Here is a 27,591-nt window from a genome sequence, read left to right on the forward strand (position 1 = left end):
GCAACTGCAAATAGGGTTTACTTCACGCTGTTCACTCCTAGGCATAGTTATAAACACAGGTATTTATCAGAACCAGATCACAATGTTATTGCAAAGGCTCACAGTGTGGTGATCTGCTGGATGATAGACATCAATTTTAATAATATGGGACTTAATATATATACACAACAAATCCTCCGACATTATTAATCAAAAGCAAAAGCCTGCACTCTAGAACTTTACTTTCCAAAAGTTTATTGGAGCACGCGCGTATCGACCAACTTGGTCTTTGTCAGAGACATTTCTATGTGTGGAACCTACCACCATTTCTTGATAGCTCAAAAGCACCTTACGTGCAGTAAACATAAACAAAATACAAAGGGGCACATTTACAAGAAAGTGCGTATTCATTTGTTTGTTCGCAACAACATTTTGTTACAAGGATATATTGTGATAAATTGTTGCAAATATATTTGTTCAACAGACAATAAAATAGCATACACCTAATATTTTGTTTATGTTCACTGCATGTAAGTGCTTGTGTGCCTTTACGAAATGGCAGTAGGTTCCACACATAGAATTGGCTCTGACGAAGGCCATGTAGGTTGATCAGCGTTGTAGGAGGCTGGCCTGGCTTGTAGTGGGTACCAAGGGGTACTTACACTCTGTGCCAGGTCCAGTTATCCCTTATTAGTGTACAAGAGGTGTTTCTGGCAGCTTAGGCTGATAGAAGGTAGCTATAGCAGAGTAGCTTAGGCTGAACTAGGAGACATGCAAAGTTCCTACTATACCACTGGTGTCACATGCACAATATCATAAGAAAACACAATACACAGATATACTAAAAATAAAGGTACTTTATTTTTATGACAATATACCAAAAGTATCTCAGTGAGTACCCTCAGTATGAGGATGCCAAATATACACAAGATATATGTACACAATACCAAAAATATGCAGTAATAGCAAAAGGAAGTAATGCAAGCAATGTAAAATTACAGTAGATTGCAATAGGATGACATAGGTATAGGGGCAACACAAACCATATACTCCAAAAGTGGAATGCGCACCACGAATGGACCCCAAACCTATGTGAGCTTGTAGAGGGTCTCTGGGACTGTAAGAAAACAGTGAGGGTTAGAAAAATAGCCCACCCCAAGACCCTGAAAAGTAGGTGTAAAGTGCACCTATATTCCCCAGAGAGCACAGAAGTCGTGATAGGGGAATTCTGCATGGAAGACCAACACCAGCAAAGCAACCAAAGTGGATTTCCAGATGAGAGTACCTGTGGATCAAGGGGACCAAGTCCAAGAGTCACGACAAAGACGAGAGTGGGCAAATGCCCAGGAAATGCCAGCTGAGGGTGCAAAGAAGCTGCCACCAGATGGTAGAAGCTGTGGATTCTGCAAGAACGAAGAGGGCTAGAAACTTTCCCTTTGGAGGATGGATGTCCCACGTCGTGAAGAAGCTTGCAAAGGTGTTCCCACGCAGAAAGACCGCAAACAAGCCTTGCTAGCTGCAAGGGTCGCGGTTAGGGTTTTTGGATGCTGCTGTGGCCCAGGAGGGACCAGGATGTCGCCACTTGGATGAGGAGACAGAGGGGGTGCCCAGCAACTCAGGGAGCCCTCTCAGAAGCAGGCAGCACCCGCAGAAGTACTGGAACAGGCACTTGGAAGAGGAGTGAACTGGAGCTCACCCAAAGACACAAAAGGGAGTCCCACGACGCTGGAGGACAACTCAGGAGGTTGTGCACTGCAGGTTAGAGTGTCGGGGACCCAGGCTTGGCTGTGCACAAAGGAAATCCTGGAAGAGTGCACAGGAGCCGGAGCAGCTGCAAATCACGCAGTACCCAGCAATGCAGTCTAGCGTGGGGAGGCAAGGACTTACCTCCACCAAACTTGGACTGAAGAGTCACTGGACTGTGGGAGTCAATTGGACAGAGTTGCTGAGTTCCAGGGACCATGCTCGCTTGCTGAGAGGGGACCCAGAGGACTGGTGATGCAGTCTTTTGTTGCCTGTGGTTGCAGGGGGAAGATTCCGTCGTCCCACAGGAGATTTCTTCAGAGCTCCTGGTGCAGAAAGGAGGCAGGCTACCCCCAGAGCATGCACCACCAGAAACAGGCGAGCAACAGGCAGGATCAGCGATACAAGGTTGCAGTAGTCGTCTTTGCTACTTTGTTGCGGTTTTGCAAGCGTCCTGAGCAGTCAGCGGTCGATCCTTTGGCAGAAGGTGAAGAGAGAGCTGCAGAGGAACTCTGATGAACTCTTGCATTCGTTATCTAAAGAATTCTCCAAAGCAGAGACACTAAGGTGGTCATTCTGACCTCGGCGGTAAAAGGCGCCTACCGCCGGTCAGAAATCCTCCATAATCCCGCCGCGGTCGCGGAAACCCGCCACGGTCATTCTGACCCGCAGAAGGCAAACCTCCGAAAATCCGACCGCCACAACAGACCGCCAGACCAGCGGTCGGCGGAAAAGTGGAGGTGACAAAACCTCCACCGTCACGCCAACAGAAATACGCCCATGCCATTACGACCCACGAATCCACGCGGCGGTCATTCAAACGCGGTATTCCATTGGCGGGACACACCGCCGCGGTCAGAATACACACAAACGAACAAAACTCAGCCACATTGGACGATTTGAATCCCACACACCTGATACACATACACACACCACTCCCACACACACAATACAATATAAAACACCCACCCACATCACCCACAAACCCCTACGCTAAAAAATTCTGAAAGAAGGCCAGAGCGAGACACCAGCATCCACAAACTAACAGCCACAGCCACTCAACACCATCACCCACACACTATCCACACACAAAACAACACACACCACCACACTCAACTCACTTAAATACACATACTCCACCCCACACATCATACACACCACCCCATGGCACCCCAAAGACAACCCCGCTTCACAGACGAAGAACTCAGGGTCATGGTGGAGGAAATCGTTCGGGTAGAGCCCCAGCTGTTCGGCACACAGATACAATACACCAGCATTGCCCGGAGGACGGAGCTATGGCAGAGGATTGTCGACAGGGTCAACGCAGTGGGACAGCACCCCAGAAATCGGGAAGACATCAGGAAGCGATGGTGCGTTCCATGGTATCCAGGCACAACATCGCCGTGCACAAGACTGGCGGAGGACCCCCACCTCAACCCCCACAATTCACATCATGGGAGGAGGAAGTCTTGAACATCCTGCATCCTGACGGCCTCGCAGGAGTCGGCGGAGGAATGGATACTGGTAAGTTGAAGCTTCAATACTGCTTCCCCCCCACCTGCATGCCAAATCATACCCCAACCCTCACCCCCATCCTCGAACCCCACCCTCACCCCCACCCCCATCCTCACCCCCACCACCATCCTCACCCCCACCACCATCCTCACCCCCACCCCCAGCACACCTATTCCCCGCCAATGTCTCACCATCACAACCCACACATCCCAAAACCTAGGCCTGCATGCGTCCACTAAGCATGGACACCCATCACCAAAGCATGCCCAATGCATATACACATCCCCCCCACAAGCCACCCTCACCAAAGCCCCCACATACGAATGCCAGCACTTGGGGACACGAGAACCCATAGATACACCCATATGCCACACATTGAAACTATAACCATACCTCTATACCCCTGCAGGACCCGACCGTCAACACACCGCGGCGGAGGGGCCAGAATTCTCCACACCCCCCACCCAAGAGGCCGTCAGCGATGACAGCAGCTCTGTCGACCTGGACACCGATGACCAGCCCGGACCATCGGGGACCTCTGGACAGTCGGTTCCCCTCACACAGGCCCAGGCCACTACAGACCCAAACCCCTCTGGGAACACCAGCACAGCTCCCACCCAGCGGGCCCATGCCTCTGTCTCCAGGGCGCGTCAATCTGCGGTGTGTCTACCACTACAGGGCACCCAGGATAACCCACCACCCCAACAACAACAGGGACCTGGGGGCAGTGGTAGTGGGCACACCGGCCAGGGGGCAGAGGCCCAGGGAAACAGGGGAACTCGGAGGGCAGCTGTGCGACGGGGGGGGGAGGAGAGGCTCAGGGAACCCACTCTCCACGAGGTCCTCACCACCATCATGGGAGCATACAACCGCTCCCAGGAGACGATGGCGACGGTACAGGCCCGGTTCCAGGAGATCCAGGTACTGCAGGAGGAACACTATCGGGGGTACAGGGAGGACATCAGAGCCATCAACACCACCCTGGTTACCATGGTAGGGCTGCTGCAGGACCTCGTCAACACCAGGGCGGACACTCAACAACACCCAAGGGCCCCTGCCACTAGCCTGGACCAAGAACAGCCAACCACCTCCGCCGGCGCTAGTGGACAGGAGGCCCCCGCACAGCAGCAGCCCACCAGACCCCCACCTCCTGCAGGAGAAGAACCACCCCGCAAGAGGGCCCTGAGATCTCGCAAGAAGACAGAGTAGGATGTCAAGACCCCCGCCAGCAATGGATACCACCTGATGTCATCCCACTGTCCCACATTGTCACCCTGTCCATCCTTGAACTGCCCATGCTCCATCTCTCCACAGGCCTCTGGACAATGCACCTGTGTGACTGTTACTCTGGACTCTGCCATGGACATTCCTTCACCATAGCCCCCACCCACTTGAAACCACCCATCCCATTTTGAGCACTTAAATAAACACCTATTTTGCACCAAAATATCTGGAGTCTGGCTGTGATTTCAATATATTGTAATTGACATGACAGTGCAAATATGTCCTTGTACATGGTGAAGTCAACAAACAGCTGCCACAAAGCTGTAGTCCATGGGGAAACGAAGCACAAGACTCGTAGGGGGACCCCAGATCTGAAATAGGGAGGGAAAAGCCAAAACTCAGTCATCATACACTGGGGCAAATAGACAGGCAGCAGAGATTCAGGAGAGTAGTTAACATTTACTAAATTATCTTTGAAATGTTACCTGTGTCCTATTGGAAGTACTGTTCAATGATTCTGTCCCTGTTGTCTGTTTCAGCCCCGTCGTCTTCCTCCTCGTCACTCTCCTCAGGTTCCACCGCTGCCACAACACCACCGTCTCGACCATCCTCCTGCAGGAAAGGCACCTGGCGGCGCAAAGCCAGGTTGTGAAGCTTGCAGCAGGCCACGATGATGTGACACACCTTCTTAGGTGAGTACATTAGGGATCCACCTGTCATATGCAGGCACCTAAACCTGGCCTTTAGGAGGCCAAAGGTGCGTTCGATCACCCTCCTAGTACGCCCATGGGCCTCATTGTACCGTTCCTCTGCCCTGGTCCGGGGATTCCTTACTGGGGTCAGTAGCTGTAGGAGGCTGGACTGGCTTGTAGTGAGTACCAAGGGGTACTTGCACCTTGCACCAGGCCCAGTTATCCCTTATTAGTGTATAGGGTGTCTAGCAGCTTAGGCTGATAGATAATGGTAGCTTAGCAGAGCAGCTTAGGCTGAACTAGGAGACGTGTGAAGCTACTACAGTACCACTTAGTGTCATATGCACAATATCATAAGAAAACACAATACACAGTTATACTAAAAATAAAGGTACTTTATTTTTATGACAATATGCCAAAGTATCTTAGAGTGTACCCTCAGTGAGAGGATAGGAAATATACACAAGATATATATACACAATAGCAAAAATATGCAGTATAGTCTTAGAAAACAGTGCAAACAATGTATAGTTACAATAGGATGCAATGGGGAAACATAGGGATAGGGGCAACACAAACCATATACTCCAGAAGTGGAATGCGAACCACGAATGGACCCCAAACCTATGTGACCTTGTAGAGGGTCGCTGGGACTATTAGAAAATAGTGAGAGTTAGCAAAATAACCCACCCCAAGACCCTGAAAAGTGAGTGCAAAGTGCACCAAAGTTCCCCTAAGGACAAAATAGTCGTGTTAGAGGGAGAATGCAAGGAAAACACAAATCAGCAATGCAACAACGATGGATTCCTGTCTGAAGGTACCTGTGGAACAAGGGGACCAAGTCCAAAAGTCACAAGCAGCTCGGAGATGGGCAGATGCCCAAGAAATGCCAGCGGTTGGTGCAAAGAAGCTCTTACTAGGCTGAAGAACTGTGAATACTGCAGGAACGACAAGGGCTAGAGACTTCCCCTTTGGAGGATGGATCCCCCACGCCTTGGAGAGTCGTGCAGAAGTGTTTTCCCGCCGGATGGACGCCAACAAGCCTTGCTACACGCAAATCGTGCGTTTGGCGTTTTTGGACGCTGCTGGGGCCCAGGAGGGACCAGGAGGTCGCAAATTGGACCTGCAGAGAGAGGGGACGTCGAGCAAGACAAGGAGCCCTCACTGAAGCAGGTAGCACCCGGAGAAGTGCCAGAAACAGGCACTACGAGGATGCGTGAAACGGTGCTCGCCGAAGTTGCACAAAGGAGTCCCACGTCGCCGGAGACCAACTTAGAAAGTCGTGCAATGCAGGTTAGAGTGCCGTGGACCCAGGCTTGGCTGTGCACGAAGGATTTCCGCCGGAAGTGCACAGGGGCCGGAGAAGCTTGCAAAGTCGCGGTTCCCAGCAATGCAGCCCAGCGAGGTGAGGCAAGGACTTACCTCCACCAAACTTGGGCTGAAGAGTCACTGGACTGTGGGGGTCACTTGGACGGTGTCGCTGGATTCGAGGGACCTCGCTCGTCGTGCTGAGAGGAGACCCAAGGGACCGGAGATGCAGCTTTTTGGTGCCTGCGGTTGCAGGGGGAAGATTCCGTCGACCCACGGGAGATTTCTTCGGAGCTTCTGGTGCAGAGAGGAGGCAGACTACCCCCACAGCATGCACAAGCAGGAAAACAGTCGAGAAGGCGGCAGGATCAGCGTTACAGAGTTGCAGTAGTCGTCTTTGCTACTATGTTGCAGGTTTGCAGGCTTCCAGCGCGGTCAGCGGTCGATTCCTTATCAGAAGGTGAAGAGGGAGATGCAGAGGAACTCGGCTGAGCTCATGCATTCGTTATCTAAAGTTTCCCCAGAGACAGAGACCCTAAATAGCCAGAAAAGAGGGTTTGGCTACCTAGGAGAGAGGAAAGGCTACTAACACCTGAAGGAGCCTATCAGCAGGAGTCTCTGACGTCACCTGGTGGCACTGGCCACTCAGAGCAGTCCAGTGTGCCAGCAGCACCTCTGTTTCCAAGATGGCAGAGGTCTGGAGCACACTGGAGGAGCTCTGGACACCTCCCAGGGGAGGTGCAGGTCAGGGGAGTGGTCACTCCCCTTTCCTTTGTCCAGTTTCGCGCCAGAGCAGGGGCTAAGGGGTCCCTGAACCGGTGTAGACTGGCTTATGCAGAATTGGGCACATCTGTGCCCAACAAAGCATTTCCAGAGGCTGGGGGAGGCTACTCCTCCCCTGCCTTCACACCATTTTCCAAAGGGAGAGGGTGTCACACCCTCTCTCAGAGGAAGTTCTTTGTTCTGCCATCCTGGGCCAGGCCTGGCTGGACCCCAGGAGGGCAGCTGCCTGTCTGAGGGGTTGGCAGCAGCAGCAGCTGCAGTGAAACCCCAGGAAGGGCAGTTTGGCAGTACCAGGGTCTGTGCTACAGACCACTGGGATCATGGGATTGTGCCAACTATGCCAGGATGGCATAGAGGGGGCAATTCCATGATCATAGACATGTTACATGGCCATATTCGGAGTTACCATGGTGAAGCTACATATAGGTAGTGACCTATATGTAGTGCACGCGTGTAATGGTGTCCCCGCACTCACAAAGTTCAGTGAATTGGCTCTGAACAATGTGGGGGCACCTTGGCTAGTGCCAGGGTGCCCTCACACTAAGTAACTTTGCACCTAACCTTTACCAGGTAAAGGTTAGACATATAGGTGACTTATAAGTTACTTAAGTGCAGTGTAAAATGGCTGTGAAATAACGTGGACGTTATTTCACTCAGGCTGCAGTGGCAGGCCTGTGTAAGAATTGTCAGAGCTCCCTATGGGTGGCAAAAGAAATGCTGCAGCCCATAGGGATCTCCTGGAACCCCAATACCCTGGGTACCTCAGTACCATATACTAGGGGATTATAAGGGTGTTCCAGTAAGCCAATGTGAATTGGTAAAAATGGTCACTAGCCTGTCAGTGACAATTTGGAAAGAAATGAGAGAGCATAACCACTGAGGTTCTGATCAGCAGAGCCTCAGTGAGACAGTTAGTCACTACACAGGTAACACATACAGGCACACTTATGAGCACTGGGGCCCTGGGTTACCAGGGTCCCAGTGACACATACAACTAAAACAACATATATACAGTGAAAAAGGGGGTAACATGCCAGGCAAGATGGTACTTTCCTACACAACCCCCCCCCAAACGAAGGACAATAAGACTAGCCATTACCTGATGAGTCTTCATTGTCTAAGTGGAAATATCTGGAGAGTCCATCTGCATTGGAGTGGCTACTCCCAGGTCTATGTTCCACTGTATAGTCCATTCCCTGTAGGGATATGGACCACCTCAACAATTTAGGATTTTCACCTTTCATTTGTTTTAGCCAAAGTAGAGGTTTGTGGTCTGTCTGAACAATGAAGTGAGTGCCAAACAGGTATGGCCTCAACTTCTTCAGAGCCCAGACCACAGCAAAGGCCTCCCTCTCAATGGCAGACCAACGCTTTTCTCTAGGGGTCAACCTTCTACTAATAAAAGCAACAGGTTGATCCTGGCCCTCAGAATTAAGTTGTGATAGGACTGCCCCTACTCCTAATTCAGATGCATCAGTTTGGACATAGAATTTTTTAGAGTAACAAGGGCTTTTCAGGACAGGTGCAGAGCACATGGCCTGCTTCAGCTCCTCAAAAGCTTTCTGACAGTTTGCTGTCCATAATACCTTTTTAGGCATTTTCTTGGATGTGAGGTCATTAAGAGGGGCTGCAATGGAGCCATAGTTCTTAATGAACCTCCTGTAATACCCAGTGAGGCCTAGGAAGGCTCTCACCTGAGTCTGAGTGGTAGGGGGAATCCAATCAATAATAGTTTGGATTTTCCCCTGAAGTGGTGCAATCTGTTCCCCACCAACAAGGTGTCCCAGATAAACCACCTTACCCTGCCCTATCTGGCACTTTGAAGCCTTGATAGTGAGGCCTGCCTTTTGCAGGGCCTCCAAAACTTTCCAAAGGTGGACCAGGTGATCATCCCAGCTGGAGCTAAAGACAGCTATATCATCCAAATATGCTGCACTGAAAGCTTCCAGCCCTTGCAGGACTGTGTTCACCAACCTCTGAAAAGTGGCAGGTGCATTTTTCAAACCAAAAGGCATTACAGTAAACTGGTAATGTCCTCCAATGGTAGAAAATGCAGTCTTAGGTTTAGCATCTTCTGACATTTTGATCTGCCAGTACCCTGCAGTCAAATCAAAAGTGCTTAGATACTTGGCAGATGCCAGTGTATCTATTAGCTCATCTGCCCTGGGTATAGGGTGAGCATCTGTTTTGGTTACCAAGTTGAGACCTCTATAGTCTACACAAAACCTCATTTCCTTCTTTCCATCTTTAGAATTGGGTTTTGGTACCAGTACCACAGGAGAAGCCCATGGACTGTCAGAGTGCTCAACCACTCCTAGTTCCAACATCTTCTGAACTTCTTGCTTTATGCAGTCCCTGACATGGTCAGGCTGCCTATAGATCTTACTTTTGACAGGTAAACTGTCTCCAGTATCTATAGTGTGCTCACACCAAGAAGTGGTGCCTGGCACAATGGAGAAGAGTTCTGAAAATTGTCCTAGGAGATTTATGCAATTATCTTTCTGCTCAGCAGTAAGACAATCTGCCAAAACTACCCCTTCCACAAGAGCATCTTGTTCTGTGGAAGAGAAGAGATCAGGTAGAGGATCACTGTCTTCTTCCTGTCCTTCATCTGTTGCCATGAGCAGGGTGAGATCAGCCCTGTCATAGTAGGGTTTCAGGCGGTTGACATGGAGCACCCTAAGGGGACTCCTGGCAGTGCCTAAGTCAACCAAGTAGGTGACTTCACCCTTCTTTTCAACAATTGTGTGTGGACCACTCCATTTATCTTGGAGTGCTCTTGGGGCCACAGGCTCCAAGACCCACACTTTCTGCCCTGGTTGGTACTGAACCAAAACAGCCTTCTGATCATGCCATTGCTTCTGGAGCTCTTGGCTGGCCTGAAGGTTTTTACTGGCCTTTTTCATGTACTCAGCCATCCTTGATCTGAGGCCAAGTACATAGTCCACAATATCCTGTTTAGGAGCTTTTAAAGGTTGTTCCCAACCCTCCTTTACAAGTGTGAGTGGACCCCTAACAGGGTGTCCAAAAAGAAGTTCAAAGGGGCTGAAGCCCACTCCTTTCTGGGGTACCTCCCTGTAGGCAAAAAGGAGGCATGGTAGAAGGATATCCCATCTCCTGCGGAGTTTTTCAGGGAGTCCCATAATCATGCCTTTGAGAGTTTTATTAAATCTCTCCACCAGTCCATTTGTTTGTGGATGATAGGGTGTTGTGAACTTGTAAGTTACACCACACTCCTTCCACATGGCCTTTAAGTATGCAGACATGAAATTGCTTCCTCTGTCTGATACTACTTCCTTTGGGAAGCCCACCCTGGAAAATATTCCCAGGAGGGCCTTTGCCACTGCAGGAGCTGTAGTGGTCCTTAAAGGAATAGCTTCAGGATATCTTGTGGCATGGTCCACTACCACCAAGATAAACCTATTGCCTGAAGCAGTAGGAGGGTCAAGGGGGCCAACTATGTCAACCCCTACCCTTTCAAAGGGAACCCCAACCACAGGCAGTGGGATAAGGGGTGCCTTTGGAGTGCCACCTGTCTTGCCACTGGCTTGACAGGTTTCACAGGACTTACAAAATTCTTTTGTGTCCTCAGACATCCTAGGCCAATGAAACAGTGGTACCAATCTGTCCCAAGTTTTCATTTGACCCAGGTGCCCAGCTAAGGGAATGTCATGTGCCAGTGTTAGGAGGAACTTTCTGTACTCCTGAGGAATCACTAATCTCCTGGCAGCTCCAGGTTTAGGATCCCTTTGCTCAGTGTACAAGAGGTTGTCCTCCCAGTAAACTCTGTGTGAGTCACTGACATCCCCATTAGCCTGTTTGACAGCTTGCTGTCTGAGACCCTCTAATGTGGGACAGGTTTGCTGTGCCACACTCAGCTCCTCTCTGGCAGGCCCCCCTTCACCCAAAAGCTCAGCAGTGTCTGCTTCCAGCTCCTCTGGTGTAGGTTCTGCACAGGGAGGGAATTCTTCTTCCTCAGAAGTTGAATCCACTGTAGAGGGAGGGATAGTAGGAAGTGGTTTGCTTCTACTAGCCCTAGCTTTAGGGAGCACTTGGTCCATTGTTCCAGGATCCAAGCTTCCCTGTCCTTTTTGCTTTTTGGCCTGAGCCCTTGTCAAAGCAAAAATATGCCCTGGGATGCCCAGCATTGCTGCATGGGCCTCCAACTCCACATCTGACCAAGCTGATGTCTCCAAATCGTTCCCTAATAGACAGTCTACAGGTAAATCTGAAGCTACCACAACTTTCTTTGGACCAGATACCCCCCCCCAGTTGAGATTTACAACAGCCATGGGGTGGCTTGGGGTGGCTTTGTGTACGACAGGTTGGGGTACCCAGAGTCCCCCACTAGCCATACACGGTGTCTCTGTAGCTGTTCCATCACGTAAGGGATGCTGCTATTCCTGAGGATGTAGGCGTCATGCACTGACCCTGGGAATTTGGCATTTACATGCGAGATGTACTGGTCAGCCAAACACACCACCTGGATGTTCATTGAATGGTAATTTTTTCTGTTCCTGTACACCTGCTCCCTGTCTCTTGGGGGAACCAAAGCCACATGGGTCCCATCAATGGCACCAATTACGTTGGGAATATGTCCAAGGGCGTAGAAATCACCCTTCACTGTAGCCAATTCGCCCACCTCAGGGAAAATGATGTAGCTCCTCACGGATTTCATCAGGGCAGACAACACTCTGGATAACACCTTCGAAAACATGGGCTGAGACATCCCAGAAGCAATTCCCACGGTTGTCTGAAATGACCCACTTGCCAAGAAATGGAGTACTGACATGACCTGCACCAGAGGGGGAATCCCTGTGGGTTGGCGGATGGGGGACATCAGGTCGGGCTCCAGCTGGGCACACAGTTCATGGATAGTGGCACGGTTAAGACGGTAGGTCAGGATAATGTGGCGTTCTTCCATTGTCGACAGGTCCACCAGCGGTCGGTACACGGGAGGATTCATCCGTCTCCTCGCCCAACCCAGCGGACGGTGCCTAGGAAGGACAACATGGAGCACACAGTCAAGCAACCCACAGGTACGTACTCACAGCTAGCACAGTAAACGATTCTCTATGCAGTGAATGGCGTGTCTGAGTGGCTATGCAAGGCCTAGGCCTGTGTGACGCAGTTGAAATTGAGCCATGTGGGCCCTGGAAATGGCGTCTGCCTGACCTGTGAAGTGTGACAATGGGATGTGAGGTCAATGCGCTGGCGTGGCACACCGCGGCGGGCGGCGGGCGAAGACCGCGGCGCCAAGCCGCATTGGTTAACATTGAAGCCTATGGGTTTCAGGAGCCAATGGCGAAGGGCGCCGGCGGTGGCGGGACGCACCGCCGCGGTACGCACCGCCGCGGACGTGACCGCCATTTTCTATCTACTTATCCACTTGCGACTTGAACTTTCACAGGAGAGGACCTATACTGCAAGTGTTGCTGTGACCTCGGTCTGGAAGGGACAATGGCTGCTGCACCTGGGGAAAGGGCCCCTGCCCTCACTGGAGAGGAGTTGGAGAAACTTGTGGATGGGGTCCTCCCCCAGTATGCGCTACTCTACGGTCCTCCAGACCAACAAGTGAGTTTAATTCAATCTGGATTTGGGGCCACTGGCTGGCTTGGGGGCCTGGCGGGGGGCCTGGCGGGGATGGGGGGCATGTTGGGCCTGGCGGGGGGCATGGCGGGGATGGGGGGCATGTTGGGCATGGCGGGGGGCATGGCGGGGATGGGGGGCATGTTGGGCCTGGCGGGGGGCATGGCGGGGGGCCTGGCGGGGATGGGGGGCATGTTGGGCATGGCGGGGGGCATGGCGGGGATGGGGGGCATGTTGGGCCTGGCGGGGGGCATGGCGGGGGGCATGGCGGGGATGGGGGGCATGTTGGGCATGGCGAGGGGCATGGCGGGGATGGGGGGCATGTTGGGCCTGGCGGGGGGCATGGCGGGGGGCCTGGCGGGGATGGGGGGCATGTTGGGCATGGCGGGGGGCATGGCGGGGATGGGGGGCATGTTGGGCCTGGCGGGGGGCATGGCGGGGGCCTGGCGGGGATGGGGGGCATGTTGGGCCTGGCGGGGGGCATGGCGGGGGACCTGGCGGGGATGGGGGGCGTTGGGCCACTGGCAAGGAAAATGCTGACAAACTTGAACGTGGTATTTCTCCCTCCCTGTACGTGTCACATAGGTCCGCGCCCATGAGAAGATTGGGATTTGGCGTGCCATCGCCAAGGAAGTCCGGACCCTGGGGGTCCACCATCGACGGGGCACCCACTGCCGCAAGAGGTGGGAGGACATCCGCCGCGGGACCAAGAAGACCGCCGAGTCTCTGCTGGGGATGGCCTCCCAACGTAGGCGGGGTGCCTGCCGTCAACTGAGCCCCCTGATGTTCCGGATCCTGGCGGTGGCCTACCCTGATTTGGATGGGCGCGTGAGGGCAGCACAGCAGACACAAGGGGGTGAGTCCAAGCATTATCTACTCTGTTGTCGCGCAGTGGAGGTGTCTGGGTGGGGGAGGAGGGCTGTGGGTCCCCCTAGGCCAGGGCGATATCTGTAGGCTGGGCACCCCCGTAAGCCCCTATGTCCCCAGCCACCACCCTCAGTAGTTTGTCAGTACAGCCATCCCTGGGCCGTGTCATCCATGGGTGCAGTTGTCAACTCTAGGCGTGTAGGGCATGTTCCACGGAATGCGTAGCGGACCCCAAGTGCGCAACTTAGTGCAGGGGGCATCTGTGTCTGTCATGTCCGCTAACTGTACCGGAGATCCATGTACTCAATATCCCTTTATTTCTCTCCCCCCCCCCCTTTTTGTTTGTCTTTCTGTGCTTGTGTGCATCAGCATCATCAGGCGGAGGAGAAGTGGCATCGGGGCAGGAGGGAGCTGCATCTCACATGGCCCAGGAGGGCCATGCCACAGAGTCAGACTGGACCAGTGAGACGGAGGGCGAGGGGAGCTCCACGACGGGGACGACTGGACCCTGCAGCGACACGGACACATCCTCGGAAGGGGGCTCCCTTGCGGGGTGGCACCATCCGTGCCCCCCGCCATTACCGGTACAGCCGCCACCCAGCGCACCATCTCCGCCCTCCCAGCAGCCCCTCAGCGTTCGCCCCGTGCCCGCTCTGCCAGGAAGCCGGGCATCTCCTTCGCCCCAGGCACCTCAGGCCCTGCCCCTGTTACCCCCGCTGCCCTCAGTGAGGAGGTCATTGACCTCCTCCGAACGCTCATTGTTGGGCAGACTACCCTTTTGAATGCCATCCAGGGGGTGGAGAGGGAGGTTCATCGCAGCAATGCGTACCTGGAGGGCATTCATTCGGGTCAGGCTGCCCATCAGCGATCGTTCCAGGCTCTGGCCTCAGCACTGACGGCAGCCATTGTCCCTGTCTCCTGCCTGCCTCTACTAACTCCCTCCTCCCAGTCTCCTGTTCCTCTGCCTGTCCCACCCACACCATCAGACCAGCCTGCACACACCTCAACACCCAAGAGAAGCTCATCCAAACATAAGCACCACAGATCACGCAGACATTCACACACGCAACATTCCGATGCAGACATGCCAACAGTCACTACCACCTCTGTGACCCCCACCTCCTCGTCTCCCTCCTCCCTCCCTGTGACGTTTACACTCACACCTCCATTCACCTCACCATCAGCCAGTGTTTCCATCACCAGCACACCCTCCACTCCAGTCCGCACACGTGCAGTCACCACCCCCACTGCCATTTACACGTCCCCTGTGTCCTCTCCCACTGTGTCTGTCACCCCCTCTTCCACACCACACAAACGCAGCCACCCACCCACCCAACAGCCATCCACCTCACGACAGCCTATCCCTCCTGCACCTGCACCCAAAGACAGCAAACGTGACTCACCTACAACCACATCCTCTCCCTCCACTCCCATTCCCACTGTACCTACCACTCTCCATTGTCCCAAGAAGCTCTTCCTCGCCACTACTAACTTCTTTCCTGACCCTGAGCCCCCCCCTCCTTCTCGTCGGGGTAAGAAGAGCACCTCAGCCACCACCAGCCCTGCAGCCCCCTTGACAAGGGTGCAGGGGTATTGGAGCCCGCCAGCCCGCATGTCTGGATCTTCGCCCAGCAGCAAGGGGACAGCCAGCCCACCCCCTGGGAAGAGGAGCAGAAGGCGGAAGGGGCGCCGCAGGAGCCCGCCTTCTACATCCCCCCCGGACACCACCCAGAGACAGTCACCAGCCACAGCTCCAAAGGGAGGAAAGGGCCACAGGCCCACGACTAAGGAGGGCAAGGGCAGCAAGTCGGAGAGGTCAGGCAGCAGGCCTGCTGCCCAGGAGGAGCCCACAACCCCCATAGCCGCTGCCCCGGGAGGAACCGGCACAGCTGCCCCGGGAGAGCCCACCACCCCCATAGCCGCTGCCCAGGGAGGACCCAGCCCAGCTGGCCAGGAGGGCCCCACCACCCACAGCCCAGGTGGGCATTGAAGGAGCACCATCCCCGCTGCCCAGGAGGGCACCACCAGGCAATTAGCAGTTGGCCATAGACTGGCCGCCGTCTCCAGAACCGCTGAACTGGGCCCCGCCGTCTCAAGAACCGCTCCGCTGGGCCCCGCCGTCTCAAGAACCGCTGAACTTGGCCCCGCCGTCTCAAGAACCGCACCGCTGGGCCCCGCCGTCTCAAGAACCGCTGAACTGGGCCCCGCCGTCTCAAGAACCGCTGAACTGGGCCCCGCCGTCTCAAGAACCGCTGAACTGGGCCCCGCCGTCTCAAGAACCGCTCCGCTGGGCCCCGCCGTCTCAAGAACCGCTGAACTGGGCCCCGCCGTCTCAAGAACCGCTGAACTGGGCCCCGCCGTCTCAAGAACCGCTCCGCTGGGCCCCGCCGTCTCAAGAACCGCTGAACTGGGCCCCGCCGTCTCAAGAACCGCTGAACTGGGCCCCGCCGTCTCAAGAACCGCTCCGCTGGGCCCCGCCGTCTCAAGAACCGCTGAACTGGGCCCCGCCGTCTCAAGAACCGCTCCGCTGGGCCCCGCCGTCTCAAGAACCGCTGAACTGGGCCCCGCCGTCTCAAGAACCGCTGAACTGGGCCCCGCCGTCTCAAGAACCGCTCCGCTGGGCCCCGCCGTCTCAAGAACCGCTGAACTGGGCCCCGCCGTCTCAAGAACCGCTGAACTGGGCCCCGCCGTCTCAAGAACCGCTCCGCTGGGCCCCGCCGTCTCAAGAACCGCTGAACTGGGCCCCGCCGTCTCAAGAACCGCTGAACTGGGCCCCGCCGTCTCAAGAACCGCTCCGCTGGGCCCCGCCGTCTCAAGAACCGCTGAACTGGGCCCCGCCGTCTCAAGAACCGCTGAACTGGGCCCCGCCATCTCAAGAACCGCTCCGCTGGGCCCCGCCGTCTCAAGAACCGCTGAACTGGGCCCTTCAAGGCAAGGAGCGCTGAACTGGGCCCCGCCGTCTCCAGAACCGCTGAACTGGGCCCCGCCGTCTCAAGAACCGCAGAACTGGGCCCCGCCGTCTCAAGAACCGCTGAACTGGGCCCTTCAAGGCAAGGAGCGCTGAACTGGGCCCTTCAAGGCAAGAACCGCTGGCCCTTTGGCAGACGTGGCAGGGCAGGATCTATCTCGGGCAGGGCTGCAGGATGTCCTCTGGCCAACTTGCCTCCTCCAGTGGCAGTGGGGTCTGTTATGGACTGTATGGACTGTGGCTTTGCTCTCCCCAGGATGGCCCAGTGGGCAGGCCACCCACTGTATGGACTGTATGGACTGTGGCTTTGCTCTCCCCAGGATGGGCCAGTGGGCAGGCCACCCACTGTATGGACTGTTTGGACTGTGGCTTTGCTCTCCCCAGGATGGCCCAGTGGGCAGGCCACCCACTGTATGGACTGTTTGGACTGTGGCTTTGCTCTCCCCAGGATGGCCCAGTGGGCAGGCCACCCACTGTATGGACTGTTTGGACTGTGGCTTTGCTCTCCCCAGGATGGCCCAGTGGGCAGGCCACCCACTGTATGGACTGTATGGACTGTGGCTTTGCTCTCCCCAGGATGGGCCAGTGGGCAGGCCACCCACTGTATGGACTGTTTGGACTGTGGCTTTGCTCTCCCCAGGATGGCCCAGTGGGCAGGCCACCCACTGTATGGACTGTTTGGACTGTGGCTTTGCTCTCCCCAGGATGGGCCAGTGGGCAGGCCACCCACTGTATGGACTGTTTGGACTGTGGCTTTGCTCTCCCCAGGATGGCCCAGTGGGCAGGCCACCCACTGTATGGACTGTTTGGACTGTGGCTTTGCTCTCCCCAGGATGGCCCAGTGGGCAGGCCACCCACTGTATGGACTGTTTGGACTGTGGCTTTGCTCTCCCCAGGATGGGCCAGTGGTCATGGAGTCCCCTCGTGGATCTGGCGTCGTGTACTCAAGTGGCTGAGGTGCCCCCCCTTCCCTTCCCCCTGAGGTGCCTGTCCTATTTTCTTTCTGATGCCCCTGCAGTGTTCTCTCCGTGGAGTTCTTGTCGTGGGACTGGGCCTTGCCCCTTTGCACAGGACCCCCGTGATCCACGGACAGTGGTTGGACTACATTTAGTAGCTGTATATATTTTGTACATAGTTTATTTATTTATTGGGATTACTGGTGTACATATTTCAATATATCTGCCCGTTTATGATCTCTTCTTTTGGTCTTTGCATTATTTCGGAGGGGGGTGGTTTGTGGGTTGTGACAGTGATCTGTGGGAATGCATTGATGTGTGTGTTGTAGTGGGTGTGGGTGGGTGGGTGTGTGCCGGTAATCTTTTCCCTCCCCTGTGTCGTAGGTGCAGTACTCACCGATGTCTTCCGCGCCGCCGGGCGTGCTCCTGGTATATGAGCAGGTATAGGAGTGCGGGGATGACCTGCAACTCTGGTTCCATACTGCCGGAATCTCGCGTGGAGTGCGTAGAGGTGAGCGTTTTCCCGTTCGTAGTCTGTTTCCGCCGTGTTCTTATCGGCGGTGCTCCCGCCCCGGAAAAGGTGGCGGATTGGTGGGTCGTAATAGGGTGGGCGGTACATTGTCTGCCGCCTGGCTGTTGGCGGGAACCGCCGCGCTGTTTGTTTGTACCGCCGTGGCGGGCGGAGTGTTAATACGGCGGGCTGTGTTGGCGGTTCCCGCCAGGGTCAGAATTGCATATTTTAGACCGCCGGCCTGTTGGCGGCTTGGCCGCCGCTTTATCACCGACCGCCAGGGTCAGAATGAGGGCCTAAATAGCCAGAAAAAGAGGTTTTGCTACCTAGGAAGGAGGATAAGCTAGCAACACAGATAAGAGCCTATTAGAAGGAGTCTCTGACGTCACCTGCTGGCACTGGCCACTCAGAGCAGTCCAGTGTGCCAGCAACACCTCTGTTTCCAAGATGGCAAAGGTCTGGAGCACACTGGAGGAGCTCTGGTCACCTCCCCTGGGAGGTGCAGGTCAGGGGAGTGGTCACTCCCCTTTCCATTGTCCAGTTTCGCGCCAGAGCAGGCTGGGGGATCCCTGAACCGGTGTAGACTGGCTTATGCAGAGATGGGCACCATCTGTGCCCATTAAAGCATTTCCAGAGGCTGGGGGAGGCTACTCCTCTCCAGCCCTGACACCTTTTTCCAAACGGAGAGGGTGTAACACCCTCTCTCTGAGGAAGTCCTTTGTTCTGCCTTCCTGGGCCAAGCCTGGCTGGACCCCACGTGGGCAGAAACCTGTCTGAGGGGTTGGCAGCAGCTGCAGTGAAACCCCGGGAAAGGCAGTTTGGCAGTACCCGGGTCTGTGCTAGAGACTCGGGGGGTCATGGAATTGTCTCTCCAATGCCAGAATGGCATTGGGGTGACAATTCCATGATCTTAGACATGTTACATGGCCATGTTCGGAGTTACCATTGTGACGCTATACATAGGTAGGGACCTATGTATAGTGCACGCGTGAAATGGTGTCCCCACACTCACAAAGTCCGGGGAATTTGCCCTGAACGATGTGGGGGCACCTTGGCTAGTGCCAGGGTGCCCACACACTAAGTAACTTAGCACCCAACCTTCACCAGGTGAAGGTTAGACATATAGGTGTCTTATAAGTTACTTAAGTGCAGTGGTAAATGGCTGTGAAATAACGTGGACGTGATTTCACTCAGGCTGCAATGGCAGGCCTGTGTAAGACTTGTCAGAGCTCCCTATGAGTGGCAAAAGAAATGCTGCAGCCCATAGGGATCTCCTGGAACCCCAATACCCTGGGTACCTCAGTACCATATACTAGGGAATTATAAGGGTGTTCCAGTATGCCAATGTGAATTGTTGAAATTGGTCACTAGCCTGTTAGTGACAATTAGGAAAGCAGAGAGAGCATAACCACTGAGGTTCTGGTTAGCAGAGCCTCAGTGAGACAGTTAGTCATCACACAGGGAACACATACAGGGCACACTTAAGAGCACTGGGGCCCTGGCTGGCAGGGTCTCAGTGACACATACACTAAAACAACATATATACAGTAAAATATGGGGGTAACATGCCAGGCAAGATGGTACTTTCCTACAGGCCCTCAAAAGCTTTTTGAGAGCTGGCTGTCCATAATACCTTCTTGGGCATTTTCTTGGAAGTGAGGTCATTAAGAGGGGCAACAATGGAGCCATAGTTCTTAATGAAACTCATGTAGTACCCAGTGAGACCAAGAAAGGCTCTGACCTGGATGTCATATCCGAGATATGCGATTGTAGGAAAGTACCATCTTGCCTGGCATGTTACCCCCATTTTTCACTGTATATATGTTGTTTTAGTTGTATGTGTCACTGGGACCCTGGTAACCCAGGGCCCCAGTGCTCATAAGTGTGCCTGAATGTGTTACCTGTGTAGTGACTAACTGTCTCACTGAGGCTCTGCTAATCAGAACCTCAGTGGTTAGGCTCTCTCATTTCTTTCCAAATTGTCACTGACAGGCTAGTGACCATTTTTTACCAATTTACATTGGCTTACTGGAACACCCTTATAATTCCCTAGTATATGGTACTGAGGTACCCAGGGTATTGGGGTTCCAGGAGATCCCTATGGGCTGCAGCATTTCTTTTGCCACCCATAGGGAGCTCTGACAATTCTTACACAGGCCTGCCACTGCAGCCTGAGTGAAATAACGTCCACGTTATTTCACAGCCATTTTACACTGCACTTAAGTAACTTATAAGTCACCTATATGTCTAACCTTTACCTGGTAAAGGTTAGGTGCAAAGTTACTTAGTGTGAGGGCACCCTGGCACTAGCCAAGGTGCCCCCACATTGTTCAGAGCCAATTCACTGAACTTTGTGAGTGCGGGGACACCATTACACGCGTGCACTACATATAGGTCACTACCTATATGTAGCTTCACCATGGTAACTCCGAATATGGCCATGTAACATGTCTATGATCATGGAATTGCCCCCTCTATGCCATCCTGGCATTGTTGGTACAATTCCATGATCCCAGTGGTCTGTAGCACAGACCCTGGTACTGCCAGACTGCCCTTCCTGGGGTTTCTCTGCAGCTGCTGCTGCTGCCAACCCCTCAGACAGGCAGCTGCCCTCCTGGGGTCCAGCCAGGCCTGGCCCAGGATGGCAGAACAAAGAACTTCCTCTGAGAGAGGGTGTGACACCCTCTCCCTTTGGAAAATGGTGTGAAGGCAGGGGAGGAGTAGCCTCCCCCAGCCTCTGGAAATGCTTTGTTGGGCACAGAGGTGCCCAATTCTGCATAAGCCAGTCTACACCGGTTCAGGGACCCCTTAGCCCCTGCTCTGGCGCGAAACTGGACAAAGGAAAGGGGAGTGACCACTCCCCTGACCTGCACCTCCCCTGGGAGGTGTCCAGAGCTCCTCCAGTGTGCTCCAGACCTCTGCCATCTTGGAAACAGAGGTGCTGCTGGCACACTGGACTGCTCTGAGTGGCCAGTGCCACCAGGTGACGTCAGAGACTCCTGCTGATAGGCTCCTTCAGGTGTTAGTAGCCTTTCCTCTCTCCTAGGTAGCCAAACCCTCTTTTCTGGCTATTTAGGGTCTCTGTCTCTGGGGAAACTTCAGATAACGAATGCATGAGCTCAGCCGAGTTCCTCTGCATCTCCCTCTTCACCTTCTGATAAGGATTCGACCGCTGACCGCGCTGGAAGCCTGCAAACCTGCAACATAGTAGCAAAGACGACTACTGCAACTCTGTAACGCTGATCCTGCCGCCTTCTCGACTGTTTTCCTGCTTGTGCATGCTGTGGGGGTAGTCTGCCTCCTCTCTGCACCAGAAGCTCCGAAGAAATCTCCCGTGGGTCGACGGAATCTTCCCCCTGCAACCGCAGGCACCAAAAAGCTGCATCTCCGGTCCCTTGGGTCTCCTCTCAGCACGACGAGCGAGGTCCCTTGAATCCAGCGACACCGTCCAAGTGACCCCCACAGTCCAGTGACTCTTCAGCCCAAGTTTGGTGGAGGTAAGTCCTTGCCTCACCTCGCTGGGCTGCATTGCTGGAAACCGCGACTTTGCAAGCTCCTCCGGCCCCTGTGCACTTCCGGCGGAAATCCTGTGTGCACAGTCAAGCCTGGGTCCACGGCACTCTAACCTGCATTGCACGACTTTCTAAGTTGGTCTCCGGCGACGTGGGACTCCTTTGTGCAACTTCGGCGAGCACCGTTTCACGCATCCTCGTAGTGCCTGTTTCTGGCACTTCTCTGGGTGCTACCTGCTTTAGTGAGGGCTCTTTGTCTTGCTCGACGTCCCCTCTCTCTGCAGGTCCAATTTGCGACCTCCTGGTCCCTCCTGGGCCCCAGCAGCGTCCAAAAATGCCAAACGCACGATTTGCGTGTAGCAAGGCTTGTTGGCGTCCATCCGGCGGGAAAACACTTCTGCACGACTCTCCAAGGCGTGGGGGATCCATCCTCCAAAGGGGAAGTCTCTAGCCCTTGTCGTTCCTGCAGTATTCACAGTTCTTCAGCCTAGTAAGAGCTTCTTTGCACCAACCGCTGGCATTTCTTGGGCATCTGCCCATCTCCGAGCTGCTTGTGACTTTTGGACTTGGTCCCCTTGTTCCACAGGTACCTTCAGACAGGAATCCATCGTTGTTGCATTGCTGATTTGTGTTTTTCTTGCATTCTCCCTCTAACACGACTATTTTGTCCTTAGGGGAACTTTGGTGCACTTTGCACTCACTTTTCAGGGTCTTGGGGAGGGTTATTTTTCTAACTCTCACTATTTTCTAATAGTCCCAGCGACCCTCTACAAGGTCACATAGGTTTGGGGTCCATTCGTGGTTCGCATTCAACTTTTGGAGTATATGGTTTGTGTTGCCCCTATTCCTATGTTTCCCCATTGCATCCTATTGTAACTATACATTGTTTGCACTGTTTTCTAAGACTATACTGCATATTTTTGCTATTGTGTATATATATCTTGTGTATATTTCCTATCCTCTCACTGAGGGTACACTCTAAGATACTTTGGCATATTGTCATAAAAATAAAGTACCTTTATTTTTAGTATAACTGTGTATTGTGTTTTCTTATGATATTGTGCATATGACACTAAGTGGTACTGTAGTAGCTTCACACGTCTCCTAGTTCAGCCTGAGCTGCTTTGCTAAGCTACCATTATCTATCAGCCTAAGCTGCTAGACACCCTATACACTAATAAGGGATAACTGGGCCTGGTGCAAGGTGCAAGTACCCCTTGGTACTCACTACAAGCCAGTCCAGCATCCTACATTGGTTGTGCAGTGGTGGGATAAGTGCTTGAGACTACTTACCACTCTTGTCATTGTACTTTTCATAAGAGAAAAATATACAAAACAAGGTCAGTGTATATACACATAGCCAAAAAGTTTTGCATTTCCTCTTTTCACTCTTTTCTAAGTGCTGAAAAGTACTTCTAAACTTTCAAAAAGTTCTTAAAAGTTTAAAAAGTTTTTTCTGTCTTTCCAAAAAGTTCTGAAAACTTTTTTCTCTTTTGTCTATCACTTTAACTCTCTCTAAAAATGTCTGGCACAGGCCAAAAAGTTGAACTGTCCAAACTTGCATATGATCACCTTAGCTGGAAAGGAGCAAGGAGTCTCTGCATAGAGAGAGGTTTGAGTGTAGGGAAGAATCCTTCCTTAGAACTGTTAATTAATATGCTTAGAGTACAGGATAAGGCCATAAGTGCCCAATCTGTAGAAAAAGTAGCTAATGGTTCTCAATCTGATCCAGGGACTCCCCCAGGAAAAGGTTCAGGAAAGAAACTTCTCAGCCTGCCCATTACTAGACAGTCTAGCATAGTTGGTACAGAGGTTGAATCACATCATACTGATGATGTGCTCTCACATTATACTGGTAGCCAAGCTGTTAGGGTGCCCTCTGTAAGGGACAGGTCTCCTTCTGTTCATTCCCATCATACCTCTGTATCTAGAAATGTCCCTCCCACCCACCCTGATGACAGATTGTTGGAAAGGGAGCTCAATAGATTGAGAGTGGAGCAAACCAGACTGAAGCTCAAGAAGCAACAGCTGGATTTGGATAGACAGTCTTTAGAAATAGAGAGGGAAAGACAGAAAATGGGTTTAGATACCCATGGTGGCAGCAGCAGTATTCCCCATAGTCATCCTGCAAAAGAGCATGATTCCAGGAATCTGCATAAGATAGTTCCCCCTTACAAGGAGGGGGATGACATTAACAAGTGGTTTGCTGCACTTGAGAGGGCCTGTGCTGTACAGGATGTCCCTCAAAAGCAGTGGGCTGCTATCCTATGGCTATCATTTACTGGAAAAGGTAGGGATAGGCTCCTTACTGTAAAAGAAAATGATGCTAACAATTTCAAGTTCAGAGATACCAAAAAGGAGTCTTCACAAGACTGGGTTGATTTCATTGACCAGGCAGTGAAGGCCTTGGAGGGGTGGTTACATGGCAGTAAAGTTACTGATTATGACAGCCTGTATAACTTAATCCTGAGAGAGCATATTCTTAATAATTGTGTGTCTGATTTGTTGCACCAGTACTTGGTGGACTCTGATCTGACCTCTCCCCAAGAATTGGGAAAGAAGGCAGACAAATGGGTCAGAACAAGAGTGAACAGAAAAGTTCATACAGGGGGTGACAAAGATGGCAACAAAAAGAAGGATGGTAAGTCTTCTGACAAGGGTGGGGACAAATCTAAAAATGAGTCTTCATCAGGCCCACAAAAACACTCTGGTGGGGGTGGTGGGCCCAAATCCTCCTTTAATCAGAACAAGGAAAAGAAACCATGGTGCTATTTATGTAAGATAAAAGGCCATTGGACAACAGATCCCAGTTGTCCAAAGAAAGGCACCACAGCTCCTACCACTACAACCCCTACTGCTACACCTAGTGTCCCTACTAATAGCAGTGGTGGTGGGAGCAAACCTACTAATAGCCAATCCAAGGGAGTAGCTGGGCTCACTTTTGGTAATTTAGTTGGGGTTGGTCTGATTAGGGAGACCACAGAGGCTACTTTAGTCTCTGAAGGGGCTATTGACTTAGCCACTTTGGTTGCTTGCCCCCATAACTTGGAGAAGTACAAGCAACTAACCCTAATAAATGGTGTTGAGGTCCAGGCCTACAGGGACACAGGTGCCAGTGTCACAATGGTGATTGAGAAACTGGTGCACCCTGAACAACACACACTTGGACACCAGTACCAAGTAACCGATGCTCACAACATAACACAAAGCCACCCCATGGCTGTTGTAAATCTCAACTGGGGGGGGGTATCTGGTCCAAAGAAAGTTGTGGTAGCTTCAGATTTACCTGTAGACTGTCTATTAGGGAACGATTTGGAGACATCAGCTTGGTCAGATGTGGAGTTGGAGGCCCATGCAGCAATGCTGGGCATCCCAGGGCATATTTTTGCTTTGACAAGGGCTCAGGCCAAAAAGCAAAAAGGACAGGGAAGCTTGGATCCTGGAACAATGGACCAAGTGCTCCCTAAAGCTAGGGCTAGTAGAAGCAAACCACTTCCTACTATCCCTCCCTCTACAGTGGATTCTACTTCAGAGGAAGAAGAATTCCCTCCCTGTGCAGAACCTACACCAGAGGAGCTGGAAGCAGACACTGCTGAGCTTTTGGGTGAAGGGGGGCCTGCCAGAGAGGAGCTGAGTGTGGCACAGCAAACCTGTCCCACATTAGAGGGTCTCAGACAGCAAGCTGTCAAACAGGCTAATGGGGATGTCAGTGACTCACACAGAGTTTACTGGGAGGACAACCTCTTGTACACTGAGCAAAGGGATCCTAAACCTGGAGCTGCCAGGAGATTAGTGATTCCTCAGGAGTACAGAAAGTTCCTCCTAACACTGGCACATGACATTCCCTTAGCTGGGCACCTGGGTCAAATGAAAACTTGGGACAGATTGGTACCACTGTTTCATTGGCCTAGGATGTCTGAGGACACAAAAGAATTTTGTAAGTCCTGTGAAACCTGTCAAGCCAGTGGCAAGACAGGTGGCACTCCAAAGGCACCCCTTATCCCACTGCCTGTGGTTGGGGTTCCCTTTGAAAGGGTAGGGGTTGACATAGTTGGCCCCCTTGACCCTCCTACTGCTTCAGGCAATAGGTTTATCTTGGTGGTAGTGGACCATGCCACAAGATATCCTGAAGCTATTCCTTTAAGGACCACTACAGCTCCTGCAGTGGCAAAGGCCCTCCTGGGAATATTTTCCAGGGTGGGCTTCCCAAAGGAAGTAGTATCAGACAGAGGAAGCAATTTCATGTCTGCATACTTAAAGGCCATGTGGAAGGAGTGTGGTGTAACTTACAAGTTCACAACACCCTATCATCCACAAACAAATGGACTGGTGGAGAGATTTAATAAAACTCTCAAAGGCATGATTATGGGACTCCCTGAAAAACTCCGCAGGAGATGGGATATCCTTCTACCATGCCTCCTTTTTGCCTACAGGGAGGTACCCCAGAAAGGAGTGGGCTTCAGCCCCTTTGAACTTCTTTTTGGACACCCTGTTAGGGGTCCACTCACACTTGTAAAGGAGGGTTGGGAACAACCTTTAAAAGCTCCTAAGCAGGATATTGTGGACTATGTACTTGGCCTCAGATCAAGGATGGCTGAGTACATGAAAAAGGCCAGTAAAAACCTTCAGGCCAGCCAAGAGCTCCAGAAGCAATGGCATGATCAGAAGGCTGTTTTGGTTCAGTACCAACCAGGGCAGAAAGTGTGGGTCTTGGAGCCTGTGGCCCCAAGAGCACTCCAAGATAAATGGAGTGGTCCACACACAATTGTTGAAAAGAAGGGTGAAGTCACCTACTTGGTGGACTTAGGCACTGCCAGGAGTCCCCTTAGGGTGCTCCATGTCAACCGCCTGAAACCCTACTATGACAGGGCTGATCTCACCCTGCTCATGGCAACAGATGAGGGACAGGAAGAAGACAGTGATCCTCTACCTGATCTCTTCTCTTCCACAGAACAAGATGCTCTTGTGGAAGGGGTAGTTTTGGCTGATTGTCTTACTGCTGAGCAGAAAGATAATTGCATAAATCTCCTAGGACAATTTTCAGAACTCTTCTCCATTGTGCCAGGCACCACTTCTTGGTGTGAGCACACTATAGATACTGGAGACAGTTTACCTGTCAAAAGTAAGATCTATAGGCAGCCTGACCATGTCAGGGACTGCATAAAGCAAGAAGTTCAGAAGATGTTGGAACTAGGAGTGGTTGAGCACTCTGACAGTCCATGGGCTTCTCCTGTGGTACTGGTACCAAAACCCAATTCTAAAGATGGAAAGAAGGAAATGAGGTTTTGTGTAGACTATAGAGGTCTCAACTTGGTAACCAAAACAGATGCTCACCCTATACCCAGGGCAGATGAGCTAATAGATACACTGGCATCTGCCAAGTATCTAAGCACTTTTGATTTGACTGCAGGGTATTGGCAGATCAAAATGTCAGAAGATGCTAAACCTAAGACTGCATTTTCTACCATTGGAGGACATTACCAGTTTACTGTAATGCCTTTTGGTTTGAAAAATGCACCTGCCACTTTTCAGAGGTTGGTGAACACAGTCCTGCAAGGGCTGGAAGCTTTCAGTGCAGCATATTTGGATGATATAGCTGTCTTTAGCTGGGATGATCACCTGGTCCACCTTTGGAAAGTTTTGGAGGCCCTGCAAAAGGCAGGCCTCACTATCAAGGCTTCAAAGTGCCAGATAGGGCAGGGTAAGGTGGTTTATCTGGGACACCTTGTTGATGGGGAACAGATTGCACCACTTCAGGGGAAAATCCAAACTATTATTGATTGGATTCCCCCTACCACTCAGACTCAGGTGAGAGCCTTCCTAGGCCTCACTGGGTATTACAGGAGGTTCATTAAGAACTATGGCTCCATTGCAGCCCCTCTTAATGACCTCACATCCAAGAAAATGCCTAAAAAGGTATTATGGACAGCAAACTGTCAGAAAG

The sequence above is a fragment of the Pleurodeles waltl genome, chromosome 3_1, assembly GCF_031143425.1.
Source record: "Pleurodeles waltl isolate 20211129_DDA chromosome 3_1, aPleWal1.hap1.20221129, whole genome shotgun sequence".
Classification (NCBI taxonomy): domain Eukaryota; kingdom Metazoa; phylum Chordata; class Amphibia; order Caudata; family Salamandridae; genus Pleurodeles; species Pleurodeles waltl.